At 35.7% G+C, this 21852-nt stretch overlaps 1 long non-coding RNA gene across 1 annotated transcript in view; it reads right to left on the bottom strand.

The window, feature by feature from the left end:
- Nucleotides 1–461: 461 nt before the first annotated feature.
- Nucleotides 462–21852, bottom strand: part of LOC122346379 — a 123303-nt gene continuing 101912 nt past the window's right edge. Inside the window, exon 3 of the long non-coding RNA XR_006251126.1 lies at nt 462–575. This is a non-coding gene — a long non-coding RNA (uncharacterized LOC122346379). The remainder of the gene's footprint in view (nt 576–21852) is intronic.

Below are 21852 nucleotides of genomic sequence, written 5' to 3'. Positions count from 1 at the left end.
TTCAGAAGGATTGGAAGAAAAACTCTTTAATACTTTAAACTGAGGAGTTATAAGTTTGAGGTATGAAAGTTGTGGTATGCTTTTATTGCAGAGCAATCTCGTATATGCATAAAACAAGGACATTTCGATTTTCCATTTCGTGACCCCTTTAAAGTAAGGTAATCCAATACAACAAAAGAGGTTGAATTCTAAAGTGACAAAACCACCTGAGCCTTTAAGTAAAAGATGTTTCATTCCCACAGCTGGGCTGGCAGAGTGTTGTGTTGAGTGCCTTTTGGCCTGTGGTACTGGTAAGAAGTGATGTACTGTAGAAGCACTGAATGAAGAGGCATAATTTTCCCCTTTTAAGCATCCCCCACTTTTTTTTTTTTTTTGGAAAAAAGACTATGAACATGTGATGAGGAATCTCAATGACAAACTCACCATGCATCAAGCAGCATGCAAGGCTCTTCTGCTGTCATCCGTGAAGTGTGCAGAGTCTGCGCAGGGTTTGAAACACACTGGCTCTGTTCCAGCACCTAGTGAGCTGCCTACTGCCTACATATAGCTGCTTTTCTTGCAATGTAGCATCCTACCTGTAACGGAATGTCATGTAATTAATTTGGAGAGCTGTGCATGCAGTAGGCAGCAAGCAGCAAGCAAACTTACTACACTCGCTTAATTTCAGGAATTCTGCATTAATATTATTTATTTTGTTATTTTTTAATGAATTACTGTTACTATTAAAATATATAAATTAAAGGGTATACATATAATTGTTTTTTTTTTCCTCTCAACCCATTAATTTATATATCTTAATTTCTAACCTACAGGGCACATAGACTGAGAAAAGATACGTGAAAACTTTAAGTCATTGAAGGCATACCAAACAACTGTACAAGTGTAAGAAATTTAAGCAGAGGCCAAGTCTTCAAGGGCCACAAGGTAGCTCTAGTCTACCTTGTAGCCGTATAATTATAGACTGTATCCTATCTATCATTCAGATGTTTCTGACCATAGGACTGCTGTTGGCAAAATACATTTGGTTAGCAGACCACTTTTCGTACCGCTACGTTAAATGGCACCTCCATGACAGCGTGTGGCAATTATCGCAAGGTGTAGAGGTTTCATCATTATCAGCCATTTCAATTCAGACACTCTGAAACACATAAGATGCTATCACTTATTGTGAGACAGCTTTTCACATCATACTGTGACTATTCTCATATAATGCCTCACATTGCCTTCGTTTATTCTGTTGTATTTTCAGCTGAAGCCCAAATGCTTTTATATTTGAAATAGCGTGCAAAAATCTATAAAGCAAATGTAAAACATAAAAGTGCATTCAACACTGGCTCCCTGGCATTCTTGACTCTGAGATGCCAAAAGGGTAGAACTTTAAGAATGTAACTGACAGAGAGTTATTTCAGAAGAATATTCCAGGTTAAATAGAAATGACCCTCTGTTGTTGACATACGCAGCATTAGCGATTTTCTATTAACTGTAAAATTGAGCAGAAAACATATTTAGAGCACTATATACTGCCAATCAGAAGTTTGGGGTCATCCAGGAAAGAAAACATGTGTATAAACTTTTACATTATGGCAAAAATCAATTTCAAATCATTTTGTCCTTTTGTATTTATCAAATGGTTTTCACAGAAAGCTTCTTTCAACACTGAAATAATAATAAAAAAGCACACCATATTAAAGTAATTTCAGTTGGAATGATTTCACTGAAGACTAATGCCATCCCAAGTACATGCATATATGGTAACACTTTACAATAAGGTGCCATTTGTTAAAATTAGATAATGTATTAAATAAAATGGACAAACAATGAACACTACATTAATTAAAAATGATATACAGTCTTGGTGGGAAAAATACTTCTTTAAAAGATTTGAACTTTATTGACCTCAAACTTTTCAAAAGCAGTGTGATCAGAGGATTTAAAAAACATAAAAATTAGACTCATTTTTGTTTAAGCATTCATTTAGTGGAAACCGGTTGACATTGAACTGTTTGTGCGAACTTCTAGTTACTAAAATTATTCATGTGGGTTGGGTTTGCTCTATGTTTGTGTTTTTTAGGTAAGTGCTTCATATCTCTCCTTAAAGCAAATTTCTGATAGCATGTAACATGGTTACCCATTCCAAAGTATTTTTAGTTCCACTGTAGATGCAATAATGCATAAAACTAATAATTATTACCTTTTTTGTTTTAAATTTGTGAAATGCTGAAGTTGTATTTACCCCCCAAAAAGAATCGGTACATTAATTAAAATCAAGAATTAAAATAAACAAGGTATCCAACTTCCATACATTCTTTTAGGATTTCATTAAAATAAGGAAAATGCTTAAAATATTTAAGATTTAACATAATTTTAAACTTTCTTGTATTTAAACTTTACTTTTGAATTTTTGATCTTCTGAATCTGATTATAATTTCTTAAGGAAGCATGCATGGCATGCACTTTTCAGTGACGGACAGTGCATTTATAGTTCATGCAAAAAAAGAAAAAAGAAAAGAATGTTCAACAACCAGCGGCAGCCATTTAAATGATTAGCAATAGGTCACTCTGACATATGAGCATTTTACAATAATTTTTCTAGCAGAAATGTTTACTGAGGCTTACACGACCTGGCTGAGATTCAATACAGTGCGCTAAAATTGTAATCATCTCTGATTGAATAACTTCGAAACTGGCTTGCTCAGCATATGGCGCCTTTTCTAAAAGTCTATCTCAAGCACTTCAAAGTATCTCTTCAGGTATGCAGTTTTTCTAACGGGCCACGTGTTTTCTTCAACCTGATAGAATTCAAATCATTTATAAAATCAGCTAATTTCCACCGGGATAATGTGTACATAGGCTTTGCAGAGATGTCATTACTTAGGCGGCTTTGGCTTTCAGAGCTCCAGTTGTGCTATCAAATGGAACAGTTCATGTGTCATCTACAGCTAGTAGCAGGTGTTGGAAAACGGTTTGCGGAAAGTGATGGGGAGCTGAATGCTGCAAATTTCTCTCTCTCCTTTTCACTCGCATTTCAAACTTCTTTTGCTTTCTACTGAAGCCTCTCACACATAATCCCCTTTAACACCATCAGGGAGAGGTCAAAATTTAGCTCGAGTTTGAGGAGAGATTATTTTATTCACATGAAGGTACTTTGTTGTCATTGGCCATAATGTGAAAGCGCCATTTTGGTTTGCCACAATCTGAAATGTATACAAAAAATACAATTAGACTAGGCAAACCCCATGCTGAGGGACATGAGGGACAGCGCAAGGTCTTTGGAGAACACAAAACAACACCACACTTCCTGCTTTTCACTCTCGCTGACACCACAACACTGATTTTGTTATGAAATTCCATTATATTTAGCATTATTTCTGAATTCCCAAGGCAACTTTATAACTACGCTCTGGCTTATTGGTTTTTTATGATGTTGCACCATTCAATCAATGTTCACAGTTTCTAATGAAGTGCGAAACAGCAAATCTAGCAGTCCAAATGCATGATCAACGCAGTGTTATCTCAACCTCTTTTAAATTATAAAGGAAGGAAGCCAAATGTGTATTTTGCCATTCATAAGCTTTTATTTCAAGCCCAAAATCCTGTCAATATTTAATGTTTAACAAAGTAGCATAAAAAGTTAAAGGCTTACTGATGCCAGTTAGCCAATTATTATTTTCATGGTATGGTAGATAACTAATAAATGACTTGATTGAAATTAGATGCTATTTTGTCTAAATATATTTGAAGAAAAAAAAAAGTTACAATAAACAGCAATAAAAGATAATTATTGAGGAAATTAGATATCCAGAATACCCCCAGATATATTATAACACATATTTTTTTAATGGTGTATTGCACGCATATTTTTAATTAATTTATGATTATTATATTTATTTAATTTTAAATAGAGCTCAGTACATGTCCAAACTAATCACACACAATACAGCCATTCATCACCATCTGCAATGGTGGTTTGATTCTTCTTTGAATTTTCCACAAATTAAACTTTTGTAATTCTTAGTTGCCACTGAAGTTTGAGCCGCACGCTCTTTACGGTGATGCCATATAAGAACCTTTTTGGGTTCACCAAAGAACCGTTCAGCGTTCCTTTCGAACATTTGAATAATCCTTCACTTTTTCTTCTGCAAAGGACCTTTCGGTCCACTAGAAAGGCGGCTTTGAAGTTTCCTCATGGAACCACAGCTGGCTATAAAAGTGCAATCAAGTTCTCAATAGCGAGAAGAGCCAAAAGCTTATACAAAGACAATGCACATCTATCAGTGGCAGAAAGATGTCTGTACACTGTATTTCACAAGTCTCTGAATTTAGAAGTTACATTTCACGTGGATTATGAACCGCGTACTGCCACACACCTACCCCGTTACTGTCAGGGCGCCAAACTAAGACTCTGCCAACACATCATAATGTAATAGTTTGACAACAGGGTGTGGTGCTGTGCTATTTCCAGCTAATTGGCATTTGGGTTATATAAAGGGATTTGAATTGCAGCTGGCGGTGGTGTTGATTCAGTGCTAGGTCTGATTAAATATCGCAGCCTCCTGTCAGACGCAGTTGGGCTGGCATCAGTTATCTATGTGATATGTGTCTCCTGGGCGGCACTCCTTACTTCCATCTGCCATTTCCATTCACGCCAGTAGGCTTATTTCACTCATGCTCCTGTTGTTGTTGCAGCTCTGTTATGTTTAATTTGTTTATTGCTGTAAACATACATTGTCTAGATATGGTCGCATATTTGGTGGGTGGCCTGAAGGAAATGAGGCAGACAGACGTGTGGTTGCAGACAGAGAGAGAAACCGGAACGAAAAAGACAGTTATTTGACGGCAGTGAGAAAAACAAAATCCCTGAAAATCCTTCAAATGAAACAGATGGAACAAAATTATTTATATATTAATTTTGCCACGGCCGCGCTTACAAAGACCCAAAACGATAGCCCTCAGAAGACCTAAAAGTAAATAAAATTTATTTTCAAAACAACCATAACCATTTTGAACACTGCTTTAATGGTCAGTCAAGCTATTAACTATTAACGAGTGCAGCTAAGACAAGGCAGAGTTCAGGACACACAGGAATAGACATGGCGCTGTAAGGAAGCGTGGACGACTGTCCTAAAGCTCTGAAATCTTGCTCATGTTCGCATATTCAAACCTGCTGTGTTGACAGTACATGCCAGAACTGTGCTGAACTGAGCTGAAGAGTTTCTGCACAGTTTCTTACGGGGTATGCTGCATGTTAAAAAAAATGCATCGGATATGAATTGCAAAAAAGTATGATTTTTAGTCAGCAACGATGACTGATTTCAAACTGTTCTTCACGTAAAACTTCAGAAGACTTGGAAAAATAGTGTACAATGCATATTTGGACTATTTCTATTTACTTTGTGATTTTCAAGACTACTTGCTTCCAAAACAAATTGCCATCATCTCATGATTTTTCTTTTGTGCTACTGAGAAAGTGAATTGGGGGAGGATTGAGAAAAGATCTGTGACATGATTAAATGACTGAATTTTTCTCTTAGGGTGAACGAACCATTTCCCTGCAGTTTTACTAACTTATTATTATTATTATTAACATTTATATTAAATGCATTTAATTATATTTAATGTTCTGAATGTTTTGCTTGAAAGTACATTATTCCATCTTTCACTACGTGACGAAATATTCTTTCACAAAAGTTGTTTTCACAGAAGCTGTGGAATAAAACTTTTTTTTTCCTTTTTTTTACAGCAGTATATCTATTTAAAAATGTATACAATGATTCATTATTCAACAGCATTATGTATCTGGCAAAGAAAAAAAAAGTCAGAATAAAATATGAATAATTTGTCAGACTAAATGATGGCTACTTGGCTAGTAAAGACAGTTCCATTCTTTTCTTGAATACCAAGTGGGAAAAAATAACATTATCAAGAGACAATAAAAAATAAATGTCGGTCAAGTCACCTAGTGGGAAAACTGATGACTGCTAAACTAAGTGCCAAGAATCAGAGATTGTGACATAATCTTGGCAAGCACGGAATACGGAATAAGATTTATTTATGCAGGTAGGGGAAAAAAAAAAAATCAAAGAAGGGTTAAACCCTTGATCTTTCCATGTATGCTCCTTTTGAGTCCCTTCTATTCTTTGTGGATAGGTGCAGCACGTTTCCTGGTATTGTTTTTACTGCGCATCAAAAAAGCTTAAGAATACAGTCCATTTTCCGTAGGTGGTGAAATGCACTTGGTAAATGACTTAAGATCAAAGCTTAACAACATGGTGGTTGTATGTTCAAAGAGCTTTTTTAGCTAGGGTGTAAGTGTTTTCCAGCCCTCAAGTCCGTTTAGTTGGCATGGATAATGTCAATGGGTGATTCTTAAAGCCAGAATCGGGTGCAGCTAGTTTTCCCCCCAAGTAAATTTGTTTTTCCTCACACTACCTCGGAAAAAATTACAGAGCAAGTTACACATTGTTTTTCGGGTAACTCATAGGTCCCTTGAGAAATTGAATTCCATCCGGATAGAAATGTATGTGTTTGCCGTATATTATATTTTCACAACATTTCTCTATTTCCGAACTAATATTCTCGTTGCACTGCCTGGTGTACCTTCAGTATGAATTTAGACCTTTTTGCCAACTTCACGGATAAAATAACAGTTGGTGGTTCAAGTACTGTTGGCATCTCATCTGAAAATTAAATAAAAAAAGCAAAGTTTAATCAAGGACAATTTAAAACTGAAAAAAACCAAAAAGGTCCAATATATTATTTATATAAATATGTGTAAGTGTGAGTGAGTGAGTGAGTGTGTGTGTGTGCGTGTGTGTGTGTGTGACTTGTAATTCAATGGGTTGAACAAAAATATCATATAAAAAGCTTAGGAATTACAAACATTTGCATACAAAGTATATACAAAAATATAATAGGACAGATAAATAATCGATATAAAATCTAAAAAAAATCTATATAAAATGTTATATTATATATTATATCTATATAAAATGTTTAATCATTTATTGAAAATTCTTTGCAGGCAATAGCTGCCTCAAGTGTGGAAATCATGGACCTCACCAGAGACTGCATGGGTTTCTTCCTCTGTGTTGCTTTGCCAGGCCTTTACTGCAGCTACATTAAATCGTTGTTTGTTTGTGGGTCTTTCTGCCTTTAGTTTTGTCAGGTTGAAACCAGGTGATGGACTAGGTCAGTTTAGAATATCCCACTTTTTACCTTTCTGTACAATGAAACTTACACTGTCCAATCAACTTTGTTACATTTGGCTAACTTTGGGCATAGAGTATATCTGTATACACTTCAGCATTTATCCAGCTGCTTCTGTCTTCTTTCACATCATCACTAAACATCAGTAAGCCAGTGCCACTGGAAACCATGCATGCTCATGCCATCGCACTGCTCCATCATGTTTCAAAGATTATGTTGTATCCTTTGGATCATGAGCTGTTCCAAGCCTACTCCACACTTTCTACCGTATTCTACGTATTCTGGAAAAGGAACTGCACTTTTCCAGTTTACGAAACCTCTCAAACACCAAAACATTCTATTTTCTTTAAACTTGACCCAAATGTTGACCCAAGCAGTTGTCTGAACAAAGAATTTCATGTTGCTGAAATGTTCAGGCTTTGCAAGTTCCCAGCATGCGTTGCTGCATGAATAAATGATGCAGTTATACTGTTTTGCTGTTTGATCATTTCATTTAAACTTTTTTGTTGTTTTATCATTATTGTTAGTTGATGTACTGAACATTTTTTCAAGAAACAGGAAAAAATATATCACATCAACATTCAAGATAATAAAGTGTGTTAACTGAACAAAAAAAAGTGACTTTACTCAGTGACTTGGCTTGAGTGAACAACTTTCTCCAAAGGTCAGTGAACTCAAAAAAAAGCTGTGCAGCGAGTTGCCTTGAAATTTTAAGTTAAGTCAACTTTTCATTTTTACAGTGAAGCTGATCTTAATTTCAGGCATCCAAAGAATGCTTTTTTTTCCAGAAGTGGTCTGGTTTTTTTAGATGTTTTCTGGCAAAATCTTATCTGGTCTTGTTTGCTACCTCTGTACTTGCTCTCGTGAAGGTCTTCTCTTGATTCTAGACATTGATAGTGACACATCTCTATTCTTCACTTGGCTGGATGTTGTGAAATGGATTTTCTTTAGCATTCAGAGGATTCTCTGATCATCCACCACTGTTTTCCTTAGTGGACATCAAGGCTGTTTAATGTTGCTGAGCTCATCAGTGTGTCTTTTTCCCCCTCAGTATGTACCAAACTGTTGATCTGGCCACTCCTAATGTTCCTGCTATCTCTCTGACAGATTTGTTTTGATCTTGAAGCCTGGCAATTGTCTGTTTCACTTGTGTGGGGTGATCCTTTGATTGCATGATGTGTGAATAGCACACTTAGAATCCAGAACAATTACCTGTTTAACTGATGTAGAAATTACAAAGGAATAGCTTGTTTATGAAACAGCTTGTGAGCTAGTTGTCCAATTACTTATGGTTCCTTGAAAAAGGGGGGGCGTACATATTAAAGAGCAGTAATTCCTTAACATTTACTCCAATTTTGATAAGAATACCTTCAAATGAAAGCACATTAAATTATCCTATATAATTAAATTGAATATGTTTTGGTCAATGGCTAAAATAATAAAAATTTTGCATGTGTCCAAATATATATGGACCTTACTGCACACTATATATACACACACATACAGTGTACACACACAGTTTAATATGTGAAAATTTGTCTCATGTATTTACGTTTTTCTCCTGCCTAGCATATGCTGTCATGCCCATTTGCTCAAGCATAAATTTGACTGACAAGGTCTTGCATGTAAACCATGCTGAGCAGGTTTCAGTAAACAGATGGTGCATTTTAATATCCTAGAGGGCTGAGAGCGCAGCTAAATGCTCAAAGATTAGACTAACCAGTCCTTTGAGTCTGGTGATCTCCCAGACCAGCTTGTCAGATAAGAACAGCACTCGTCAGGTTTAGGATTCACAAAAACCGAGAACAGACAAATCCTTACAGAAGGAAAATGTACAGGTATCAGTGGCAAAAAAAAGATTTCTGTGAACTGTTTTTCATGTCTCTGTCTCTGATAGACCAAACAAGGCCTGTCATGCTGGATAAAGAGATTTTTTGCCTCCAAACCTCAGAATTTCCTAGATAAAATATCTCTGAAGCAGCAGTGGCAATGTTTTCAGTGTTAGGGCTGTGGTATAAGGGGGGAAAAACACTTTTGACCTGAAAATATTTGGAGCCATTTATCATTCCTTTGAATCGACCATCATATTGCTGCTGAGAACGTGGCAATAACTCGCACCCCCTCAATAACTCTATCCTTAAAAGACACATTTTAAAATATGAAACTCTTTTTTTCCGGTCCTCAGAGAGTTTTTTTCTTTTCCGTGTCACCTGAATTGCTACCAGTGTGAAGTCCCAAAATTCCAAATAGTTTTTGAGATCTTTCAAAAGATGGATGTGCATCATTTAACACATTCATTACATCCACACAATGGAATCGCATGCTGTCGGCAAAGAACTGGCATAATCTGCGACTGCAAATATAGAACACATGTCTGAAAGCACTATTTGAGGGATGCTCAATTAGGAAATGAAAACCATAACATCCTTATGACCAAAATCCATCATTCGATAACATCAGCACTTTTTTCTTATTTTATAGCAATATCCACCCACAGTGGAAGCTGTCGATGGCTTCTGATAACATCCTGCCAGGTCCAGCAAGCACTGATTTAATGTGTCCATCTGGCAAATAGGAGTATGTGCCTGTTAGAGTGTGTGTGTGTGAGTGTGTGTGTGTGTGTGTACGTGTGTGTTCACAACCTCAGCTATCCTGACACAGCATGAACCACAGCTGCAGCAATCAAGGGAATTTGAAGATGCAATTGCTGGAAATAATGAACCAATTAAAATGAAATGCCACTCATAAAAACAAAGTAATCTTTCAAGCAGTCCATCATTTATTGGGGGAAAGCAGAAGCCTCCCTTTATTAAAGGGGTCAAATCTTGAAAAATCTAATTTTCCTTGATCTTTTCAAAAATACAACAGTTTAATGTACCATGTAAACTAACTTTCAGAAGTTAAAGAACGTCCAAAACGATAATTTACTGCAACTTTACTGTAAGCTGTTTGTTTCGTGTGAACTTGTAACATAATAAATAATAAATAAATAAATAATTAAATAACATTAACACATAATTGCCCATATTTAAACTTCAGTGTGGAGTACATCTGGTTTTCCATTAAGTTCATACACTCTCAGAAATAAAGTGAAAATAAAAAAAAATTATATACAGTGGTACACAACATTACTGACACCCTTGATAAATGTGCAAAAGAAAGTAAATCTGCACTGTAAATAATTTTAATCAAAAGGTGACGATGCTGATTTATTTTTACAGGCATTTCTGTTCACATTTAGCAAGGGTGTCAATAATTCTGTGCACCACTGTATCAGCTAAATCAGCTAAATTTTTATAGAAGAATTGTAAAATTAGGCCTAATCTTGACTAAAAAAAACAACAGTTATATCCAGTCAATTAAATCAATGAAACAATCAATTAGTGAATGTTTTCTGCTTTTCTGGAAAAGAACAGTGGTTTCTACATAAGTGTTTTCAGGAAAGAATAAAGATTCCAGTGAGTATCACTATTTTTTTAGATTGCAGATATCGTAAACAGCACCTCTAAAATAAATCAAATTCCCTAAAACCCAACTATAACGTTATTTAAAGAACCTGTAATATCCTTAGCAAACTCCACAACACCTCGACTGAGATGTAGGACAACAATACATAACAAACTGTTAAATATCTATCCATACATATCTTTCACACAACTGAAACATTTATAACGTGCCCTAGATGACCCTTGTCAACCGTAGGCATTTCCAAGGTCAAAACAAATCACCCCATGCTCAAGTATATCAGCACAACTGACACTCAGCCATTCTAGCTTTCAGTATCGCCTTTAATTTAAAGTCTGTACTTCCTCCCGGAGTCATTTCTCAAAGCACACTGAACCCTACAAGACACATCAGGAGAGCTTTTTGGGAGGCTTCTATTATTAAGCAGAAACATGCAATTTGATTTTGGGTGATAAATGAAAGGGCATTGGAATAACGTTTGCAAAGGAGAGTGCCTTTCTGTAGCAGAGATGCTTGAGAGGGGTAGAAGAACTGCACGGTTCAATGGCTTGAAATGATTAATGAGTTCCCCCCTACAGTGGGCTCTCCTCGACAACACTATTTCCCCTGTGAAGACAAATTCCTGGATGTTCTTGCTGTGTCTGGTGGCTAAAATATTCAATGCGTTAACCCATCATTTAGATTCATTGTGAACCACATCACATAGTCACTGTTGGGCCCACAGCTGTACAAGCGAGAGACTAATGTTTCTTTTTTGACTCTCCATGAAGGTTTTACTGTGTCTAACCCACCTAGCGTCACCCCTTACTACCACAGTACTCCCACAGGGAATGGTGAACCATTCAGAGAGCCCATTAGATGGATTCAATGCTTCATTGAAACCAGGGAACGTATTTGGTTTCATACCTGTGAAATGGTTACTAGGAGGGAATCCACCTCGTAACCTTAGAAAGCTGTCATCGGATGACAGAATATGGGTCATTGCTGCCTCTGGGAGGGTCAAAGCAGATTTTCCTGGTATCTTTTTGTGTTTCAGGTATGACTTTATAAAAGTCACTGGGGACATGACTGAAGGGTGTCAATAAATGACAGCTGAGCACAGTACGTTTTGGGTTGGCGCTAGTTTCGACATGCTTTGCTTAATTAAAAAAATAAATAAAGAAAATTCATCATCACACATAAGCATAAAGCAGCGATAATCACATTTCTTATTTTTGATGTCCCCCAGGGTGGTACTCGGGTTAAAATTTCTTACGGCAAATCGCCAGACTTTAATTACGCCCATTATCTACTAGAACAAATGTCGACCATTCAATGGCCAGTGGAACAGTAAACGTAATAGTAGCTCTCTGTTTGTTTCCTTTTAATTAAAACAGGGCATTTGGACAGTAAAAAAGATGTTTTAATGAAGGCATGCAAACTCTCTTTGGCATGTAATAAATCCCCATTAGGGCTCCTCGCCCTAAGGCTGACAATCATGCTTTTGCAGCCACCACAATCAACCTCTCCTGACTCTTAAACCTGCTCATTATTAAAATACATTAGTTATGATAATCCCTGCCATGGCTTCAAATTCAGTGAACACTCAGCATTAAACTTTTAAGCTGTAATTAAAAAAATACAGTGGTTGCAGTCCCTAAGGAAAGATCTGTCTCCAATCCCATTGTAAATTGAGCACACCTAGTAGCTTGATTTGGTATAATAAGGAATTATAGGATGAATGCAGCAACTGTGAATTGATAGGGTCACCGGGACTGGTATTGTGCAGTTTATAAAACACACATTCAGGATTGAATCAGTACAAATTGTAGAGTGAATGTGGGATTTAGACGCGTTATAAAAAATTTGTCAAAGATCCCATGAAATCACTAGAGTGCAATTCTCTGCACTGTATAGACTTTTGAAACTGGAAATGTTGTTGCAAAGTGATAGAAAGGTCATATTAAGCAATTGATTCTACGTTTTTTATTGATTTTAGGTTTTGAGACATGGCAAAAAATATAGGTGCAGTGACTGCGGTTGATGGTAAATTTGTTGAAATGTATATATATATATATATATATATATATATATATATATATATATATATATATACTGTATTTACAATGAAGCTAAACTGCAGGTACAAAAAATTACAGTATTGTAATTCCTATAAAATATTCATAATATAAAACACAGTAGCACCTTTGCAAAAACTGAATAAAACAGTACAGAAATTTACAATCACATTACAATCATTTTTTACAATCAAGTGCACCTACCGCACATTCTTTATTCCTTGTTTTATAAAACATTTAAAATATTGGTGTCTTCAAAAAAATAAAAATAAAGAAAGGCGTGCCATTACGACTTATCAACTTGTAAACACAAACCTCCCAGGAGGACTAAATGCACCATATATCAGAACCTACTTTCTATGTATGCAGTTGATATCAATAAGATATATTTTCTTATTTTAGAGAACATAGAGAACCCCTTTTATTTTTACTGTATTTATTTTCCGCAAAATTTCTATTGTGATTTTATTGTTTCCATTTTTTGTTTGTCTTAGGAATGGTTCTGTTATTGTATTTATTTATTTATTTATTTTTTTATTACAATTACAATTTCTAACCATTTCAAACGCAAACTACAGCCAGAATAGTGAACTGCTATGTTGATTGAACTGTCCAAGTCAGTAAGATGCAATGTTTATTTTTCCCGTCTCCTCCCATCATCCCATCTCCGGAAGGCTGTTAGGCTGTAGGGCTGTGAGTGCTGACCCTGAACAGCCCATCAGCAATTCTCCTGACCTTCACCCAACAGACCTGATCCTTATAGCGGCTCTTAGTTGTCATCATACTTCACTATGTGGCATTAAAAAATGTGTGTCAGGCCTTTGCTTGAGAAGATTACAAACTGGCTCAAAATGGTTCTGGCCGTTTTTTAATCTTGGCGGCGCTGCCAATTCCCTAGTTGCAGTTGCAAAAAGCGCACAGAGCAGAGAACAAAAAGCTTTCCTCTGCCAAACAGAGCAATTTCATCCTTCAGACTTTCCTTTCTCACAGAATGTGTACATGAAGGAAATTAATGTACATCATTATGGTCAATAATAAAAATACTCAGAGCTTTCTTAAAAGCAAACAATGCCAAGGGCAAGACATTGGAATAAAACAAAAAGTGTGGGTGGGGGGGTGTGGGATCTATATATTTTTTTTATACCAGAGATGCAGAATATAACACCTCTGTTGTTCCAAGTTTTAAAACGTGAAAATAATTTGATGCCAGCATCAATATTGTAGCTTATTTTGTCATGCGGTGTTACTCACACACTGGTGGTAATAGTCTAATTCTCTCTAAAAGCTTCCACAGACACAGCTAGGCTGTACACAATGTACTACCGTTCACAAAGCATAACCATCACTGCAGCTCAGAGGAATGTGAGTGTTTGGTCCCATGACTTACTCGGTGGTGTTGAATTGTTTATTATCTGCTTGGAAAAGCAGCACTTAAAGCATCTCATTTGATTAAGCATGATATAATTATATCTTCCTTATTTACCGCTCACAGACGTAAAAGGCATAATGGCTTATTAATCAGGGCTAAAAGTTCGGAGACGAAAGTTCTGATGTCCGCGTCAGAAGAGATAAGTGGGAACTGGAACCGATTTTGAGACTGACGTTAAATGTAGTGGACGTCTGTTTAGTACGCTTGGTTATCCACAAAACAGGATCATTTAAAAGAGCTCACCGCGTATGAGCAAACCAAAACGTGTGCTAAAAATCAGCACATTACCTTAAAGCTCAAGCAGCAGAAGAGAAAATTCAATTTACACCCAATACTTGCATTACATATCACAAGTTGCAAGTTGCAAATCTATGTCAATACTACTTTAAGAGTGTTGAGTAAGTTACTTTCAAATTGGAAGACATTATGCATTACTAGTTACTGTCCTTTTAAAGTAATTAGTTACATTAAATATTACTGTCTCTGAATCGTAATGCATTATACTACTTTTGAGTTACTTTCAATAAATAACTACAGATGTATGACAAGCCAATCTAAATAGCTAAAACATTCACGGTGAATTATGGCAGAGGCACCAAATGCAGTAAAGCTAGAGCCCACTATAATGCAACCCTTAAAGAAGCAAGACACACAACTTTTTATTATCATTTCTATTGCTATGTTTCAGTTCAAGTCGGAGGGGTGTATTTTTAAGTCTTAAATGGGCTTATTAGGTAATTTTTTATCTAATCACATAATGTGCAGATTAATTAATAAAGTTAATCTGAAAATAACACGATTAATTAACATGCAATAATTTAAGATGAAGTTATGAAGAAAGATAATAGTGTGAATTAGGAAAAACTTACTTTTCTTTATAGTTATTCAGTTATTCATGGATTCGTTCAGATTGATTTGATTGATTCCTTTAGAAACAAAGCAGAATGGCTCACTGAATCATTGATTCACTATTCATTTAACAATATGAATCCATTAATGAAACGCCGCTGTGTGTTGATGTGAGACACACAACCGTTCTCCTGGAGGTTTATTTTCGCTCTCAAAGATTATCTGTCCACTCCAAACTGTTTTGCTAGTATAGAAATTTTTTTTTTTTTAACCAAGACTTCACTGTAAAGGCCCTCTATGATTTTTAGACAGCTGTAGGTTTTTTTTCTCTTTTTTATTTTATTAAATTAAATAAATAATAATAAATAATGGTGCTAAACAGAGTGTAATTTGTAGGTCTCTTTTTACTAACTTTTTAATAAGTTAGTAAAAGGTTAGTAAGGTAACAGCAAATGAAGAACTGTTATTAAAGACTTCCACTCTGGAAACTGATCAAGGTTTGTACCAGATGTGTATCAAAGATCAAATTAGAGAGATTCCTCATTAAAAGAAGTCAACGCCATTCCTTTAAAATTGCTGAATATGTTTACAAAATCATTCAGGGAACTTAAATATACTGTGAATATTGTTTTCATTGTGCCATTATATATTCCATTAATTTCATTCTCTTTTAAAAATATTGCATTGCTATTTCACTTTAAACCCAAAACACACTACACAATTTTCGGCTGTCACAGAAAAATACTGGGATCACAAAACAAGATGAGGAAATTCTGATTGGCCACAATTATTCCATGATGATAAAACGCTCCACCCTCTTGCCACGCGACTTAATTGTTTCAAACAAAACCAAAGCCGATGCCGTTTGATCGATTCATTAAAAGAACCAACTCGAATGATTCACTGGCTAATAGAACATGCTATTTCGCATTTTAAACAGCTGAAAAACGTAAAGTAGCGAAATTGTCTCATCTATGAAATGCTGCCAGAAAAAATGCAACGCTATATCGAGTGACAACACAACTCTGTAAAGAAAATCAATATTCTTTATGGATCTCATTTTGTGCATTGGCACACTGACATGCTGGAACAGAACTGGGCCACCCAAAACTCTTGCCCCAAAGTTGTAAGCACACAATTCTCAAATGTGATTGTATGCAGTGGCATTAAGATGGGTCTTCATTGGAATTAAGGAGTCTAGTCAAACCAACAAACCCAAATTATTTGTTTGCCTGATTCACGCTTTAAGACGAATCAGAAACGGCGTACAAATTTCTGCTGCTGCACAGAAACAATGGTTTGCGCTGTAAGCATGATTAACAACAACACAGAGAACAAAGGCGAATTATATACCATTAATAATTAATTAAACACATTGATGTTGTAAGAACAAATGCCAAATGATTGCATCCAAAGCTGACGCAGCACAGTCACACGTACGTTAAGGTTTTCGGTACCAGATCATGGTGTCCTCATCATCACATACTATACAGGTGTAAGTGCAGGCAGCATAGCAACCTACATGCGCTTCATCTTCACAGTTGCTCATTAAAAGAAAAATACAGAAATAAACAACATGCTTCTGTTGTTGTTCAGTTACCTGCCTTAATTATTTTAGCATCTCTCCTATACACGTATGGATCTTTATTTTGAGATTCAGTGTTATTGCATTTGAGAATTTGATGGCTATTACGTTGAGTAGACATAAATTAACAGTGTACCGCAATACCCTACCAATCTGTTCAAAGGGTGCCAATTTGCCTATGCGGAAGCTCAGGTCCACTAAGGTTATTTATTGCTCGTTGGGTAAGGAAAGTGAAATTTTCTCCCGCAGGCTGCGTGAACAGCTAACAGGAGGAGGAACACTGAAGCTGTGCCCCCAACACTCCACCACACAAGACCTATATGATCATCATTAAAGCATTTTCCATTTTGTCACTTATCTCCTGTGCCCTTTGGCAAATCCTCGCAGATATATTTGCCAGTGTCTCTATCCCTAACTGGGTCACTGCGCTAAGACGCTATGCTGCCATAGTGTACCGAACAGACACATCTTGCCCAACCTTCACGGTGGATAATGCAAGGACAGTGTCAAATATGATTATTATTGTGTGCCATATAACTCTCCCTTTACTTAATACAATGGTGGGCTGATAGTTAGCTTCATATGTCTGTATAATGGCCGAGCTTTCCTAGGCCTTGTCTAATGCATTGTATTGTCTCTCCTCCATGCATAGAACTGTCAAATCTCTGTTGTACAATATAATGAGATTTTTTGTGTGCTGGAAACAGACGGTCTCCTCCAACCCAACTCTACAAAAAAAAAAAAAAGAGGCTATTCAGCCTCTTTTACAAATTTCTTCTCAGTTTCAGCAGTTTTTGAGGGTTCGCAGACAAGCAAGAGTTTGAGTAAGTATCCAAGTAATTCAGTGATAGGCACGAAGATAGACCAGTAGATAGAAGTCAGATATATGGGTGGATTCCTACTTTTTTCTGAGACAAGCAAAAGGATAAAAGTGTAAAGAAATGTCTTATTTCCAATATAAGATAGCGGCCACACAATTAACTGATAAGATGACACCACTCACTGAGATATCAAAGTAGGACAAGAATTTCAATACCATATACATTTAGCAGAACGTGCATAATACGGTAGAAATTAGTGAAGCATACGGGAAAAGACTGTAAGGTGAAAGGTAAAGCATTGTAAAAACTAATAGAGCTTCATGTAATTTTACAATTTTTAGTTTTTTGATGGCTTTGCATTTAAATAACCATGTTTATTTCTTATCAGAGGGGTTTAATGTTCTATTTTGTTACATTATTTCTTGCATTATTTTAGTGTCATGCTATTATGCTTTTTTTGGCATGGTATCTACATATATTTACTGCAGTTTGGGGAAAAGCTATTTTATACTCATGTGATCTTTGATTCTATAGCTTTCTTTTATTGTGTGATTTGATTTTTTTCAGCGTTTTTTTTTGTTCAGACTGCTTTTTTACTGAATTAATAAGATTCTTTACAATCGGTAAAACACTATAAGACGCACAAACATACATTTTTGCATTTAAAGTGCAGGGTTGCGCTCATAAAGGTTGAACTTTTGTTAACTTGCCGTGACATGCCAACATGGTGAAAATGTTACGCAGCAAGTTGCAGCATAACAATCAAAAACATCCACCTAAAATATTTACATAATGCAAATAACTTACTAGACCATCTCATTTTAGCATTTAATGCTGAGGAGGATTCTAATCTGCAAGCATCACACGGTCTTGTAAAAGAAAAACACAGCATGCACCGGGTACTTCTAATCGGAAAAAAAGCCACAGAAAGCAGAGCGGTGTAATGCAAAACATGAACCGGGTCTGGGGAGAAAAGTAAAATGAATGTTATGGTGTTGTTTTACAGAAGGTTTTTCCATGTAACCCTCAATAAGTGTGCTCTTCTTTGCTCGGTCAGGTTTCTTCATGCATCCTCAAATGAAACCCTACAGATGCCCATGATAGAAGTCTACTATTGTACAATCTCCCAGATTTTTAGCAATGTGATAGTACTGCACTGTCATGCGTGTTGTACAGATTTAACCAAGGAAAAATTATATATAATTACACTATTACAGTCAAGCAGTTTGTTATAGTTTAAGCAGACAAACACAATAAAATCATTCAACTGTAAGCAGTATTTACATATTCCAAAGCCATCACAGTTCATTTGCACCTTTCTCCCACACTGGCTCCCGATGGACAACGCCTGACAGCCTGATTGCTTTCCCATTCATATTCATGTAATCTTTTTTTTTTCACATTACAATAAGTCAAGAGACGAGCAGTGTCAAAACAACGAGAGCAAATTCAGTATTAGCACTGGATAATTCTGTCTTTGCTGATGAACTTGGGATCAAACCTGTGTGCAGACTGCAGTGGGTGTTTTTTGCAGTTTGATTGTACTTGTGAAAGATGCTGGTCTGACAATTCTATGATTCATAATTTTATTCACACAATGCAAATGATGTTTGATGCAAATTGGTTTTCGCATTACAGAGTAACTGTGAGAAGGCCAATCAGAAATGCGTTTTGCACATCAACATAAGCATATCATCAGTGGATTACAAGCGATGCGAATTTAGAGCGGCTGCGGTTCTTTATGTGAGCATCTTTAAAACTAATTTGTAAATGCAACATCGTGTCTTTCAAAGCAAAATCGCATCTTTAAAGGCCAGCTGATGCCAAGTTGGGCCATGCAGGGAAAACAAAAATCTCAGCCTCTGTGCTGGTAGATAGAGATGCAATGCAGGCAGACCCTTTTAATAAACCACACAGCATAGATTCCACTAAATTGTACCCTTGCTGAATTATTTCCAGTAATAATGGCCACAGAGTTACTCTGGGTAAGGAATAATGAAGGTTTTAAGAGAATGAAAGGCGAAAGGAATAAAGAAAATACCAGAACTGCTTTTTTTAATAGAGTTTACTGCAGTTACATTTTCCTGCAATAAGCAAATGGATAAACCCTACTACTAAATTGTTTTCTTCCCTTACAGGTAATTATATCAAAATTGCCTTGATATTAGTTTTCTCCCAGTGTTGTGTGTGTGTGTGTGTGTGTGTGTGCGTGTGTTGACATTGGCTTTCTATGATAATGGAGCAAAATGTCAGATCTGTGGCTCGCTGTGGTCGCTGGAAATAATTACTCTCTCTGGGCAAAATGAATGATGTCTGGCTGTACTGTTGTATATAAAATATCCTGATAAAGTGAATATATTTTGTGAGGTTAAGTGGCAAGAGACGGACAACACTGATGTAAGTGGTTTAGTGAGTATTCATTATATTTACAGGGCTTCTCAGAAGCACTGGGGTTATTTCTGAAATCCAATTTGTCTGCGCGAGTTATGATATGCTAAAACATGTAAGACACTGAAGTGGGCAATAAGAGCAAAATTTTGGCTGCCCAGTCTGAAAACGCTTCACTCTTGTCAACTGAAGATGAATTTGCAGAACAAACTTGTTTATAAAACTGCATGTCATCATCTGGCTGAATTTGTAATTGACTGAAATAGCTTTCTGTACTAAGAAAATGATTTAACACTAATTATACAACAGGACAAATCTATACATAGATATAGTTGCTAATGTTTTAGCCTTAAAGTACACAGTATTTTTATTGCAATCACTTTTCATTTTAAAATGAAAGGTAACATACATAATGCATAAGAAAAAAGTCCCCAATTCCATCATCGTCTCTATTTGTTGATAGGCAGAAGAAATATTGTGTATTTCTTTTTTTTTTTTTCATTTATTGTATCACGGAAATATGGTGTAGTGATAAACTGTCTTATGGGACTGATGTGTTTATACTTATACTGTGGAAAACAATATAAATGAACAATATATATATATATTCTAGGAGTAAAAATTTAAGTTCTGTCATCATTGTGTCTTCCAAAAATCCCTTTTGATTTTCCATCTGTGGAAGATAAAAGGATAAGTTTTGAATAATTTACAGGTCGCTCTTTTTTATGAAGTTCACATCAATTAGGAGTTTTTTAAGCTTTGAATTTAAACATACCGTACTATAAAAGTTTTATTTAAAAGTATTGTTTATCTGACAACACACCTCAGTTTAAGTCATTATTCACTGGTAACCTCCTATCCCATAAACCATTGAAACTTAAGACTTGAGTCTTTATCAGCAATGTCAAGAAATTTTAAGAACTGATTTCATTATAATTACAACAAAAAGCTTTACATGGCATTGTATGGAAAATAACATACAAGTATGAAACTTTCGGTCATACATTTTAAGGGCCGATTCTTACTGTAAACAAACAATTTTGTCTCAGTAAAATCAATCAGCTGTTTATTAGTAGTTAGTAAGGTACTGGTAAGATTAGGGATGCAGAATATGGTCACACAAAATATGTGCTTTATAAGTATTAATAAACAGCCAATATTTTAATAGTAGGCATTGACTGTGAGAATTGATCCCTATACTGAAGTGTTAACACACTTTTATGCAATTTTGAAGTTTGTGAGCTCCAGTCCACATTAACTTTTTTTCATATTTTATTTGAAAAAGTGGCCAGTATATTTTTCAAACATTTACCTTTTTTTCCCCACAGAAGAAGGTCATAAAGAAATACGAAGGCATAGAGAATTTGCATTTTTGGATGAACTATTGCTCCAATTTGCAACACATTGATAACTTTACACATTTAAAAAGATGCAGATAGGAAAATTACAGACGAGATAAGTTACACATTATTTCACGCATCATTATGCAAAAACATCAGTAGAGCTTTCTGCTTGAAAGAAGCAGGACCGGCAGATCTTCACAAACGTGCCCCCAGTATGGAAGGATACATTATAGTGTCATATAAATGAAATAAAATGAGGACTAATGAATAAAGAATAGCAAAAATGAAATGAGTAATGCTTATGTCATAATATTTTTCTGACAAAACTAGTTCATGGGGACAGAATAGCTCCAAGTCTGGTATATGTTGGTAAACTTTCATATTCTTTTGTCTGAAAAATACACACTCGTATGGTAAGATTCACAAATCCAATTAATCAGGAATAATTTTTCAAAAGTCCAATCTTATGTACAAAATCTCAAGATTATGGCTTTCTTTCTCTGAAAGTATAAGTGCTCTTCAACAGATATTGCGTGGATGCGTGTGGTGCAACATTTTGTTAAGATGATTCACCCTTACAGTGGGAGAAAATAAACAACTCAATAAGGGAGGCATTAATTATGAGCATACAGCAGAACATTAATGAAAAATTCAAACACCAAAAGCATCCGTGTTCTAACGGATATGCTAAGATGCTCCTGAAATTACA

Source organism: Puntigrus tetrazona, chromosome 6 (assembly GCF_018831695.1).
Source record: "Puntigrus tetrazona isolate hp1 chromosome 6, ASM1883169v1, whole genome shotgun sequence".
Classification (NCBI taxonomy): Eukaryota; Metazoa; Chordata; class Actinopteri; order Cypriniformes; family Cyprinidae; genus Puntigrus; species Puntigrus tetrazona.
Note: the sequence above shows the minus strand (reverse complement) of the source record. Positions and strands in the feature narration are given on the sequence as shown.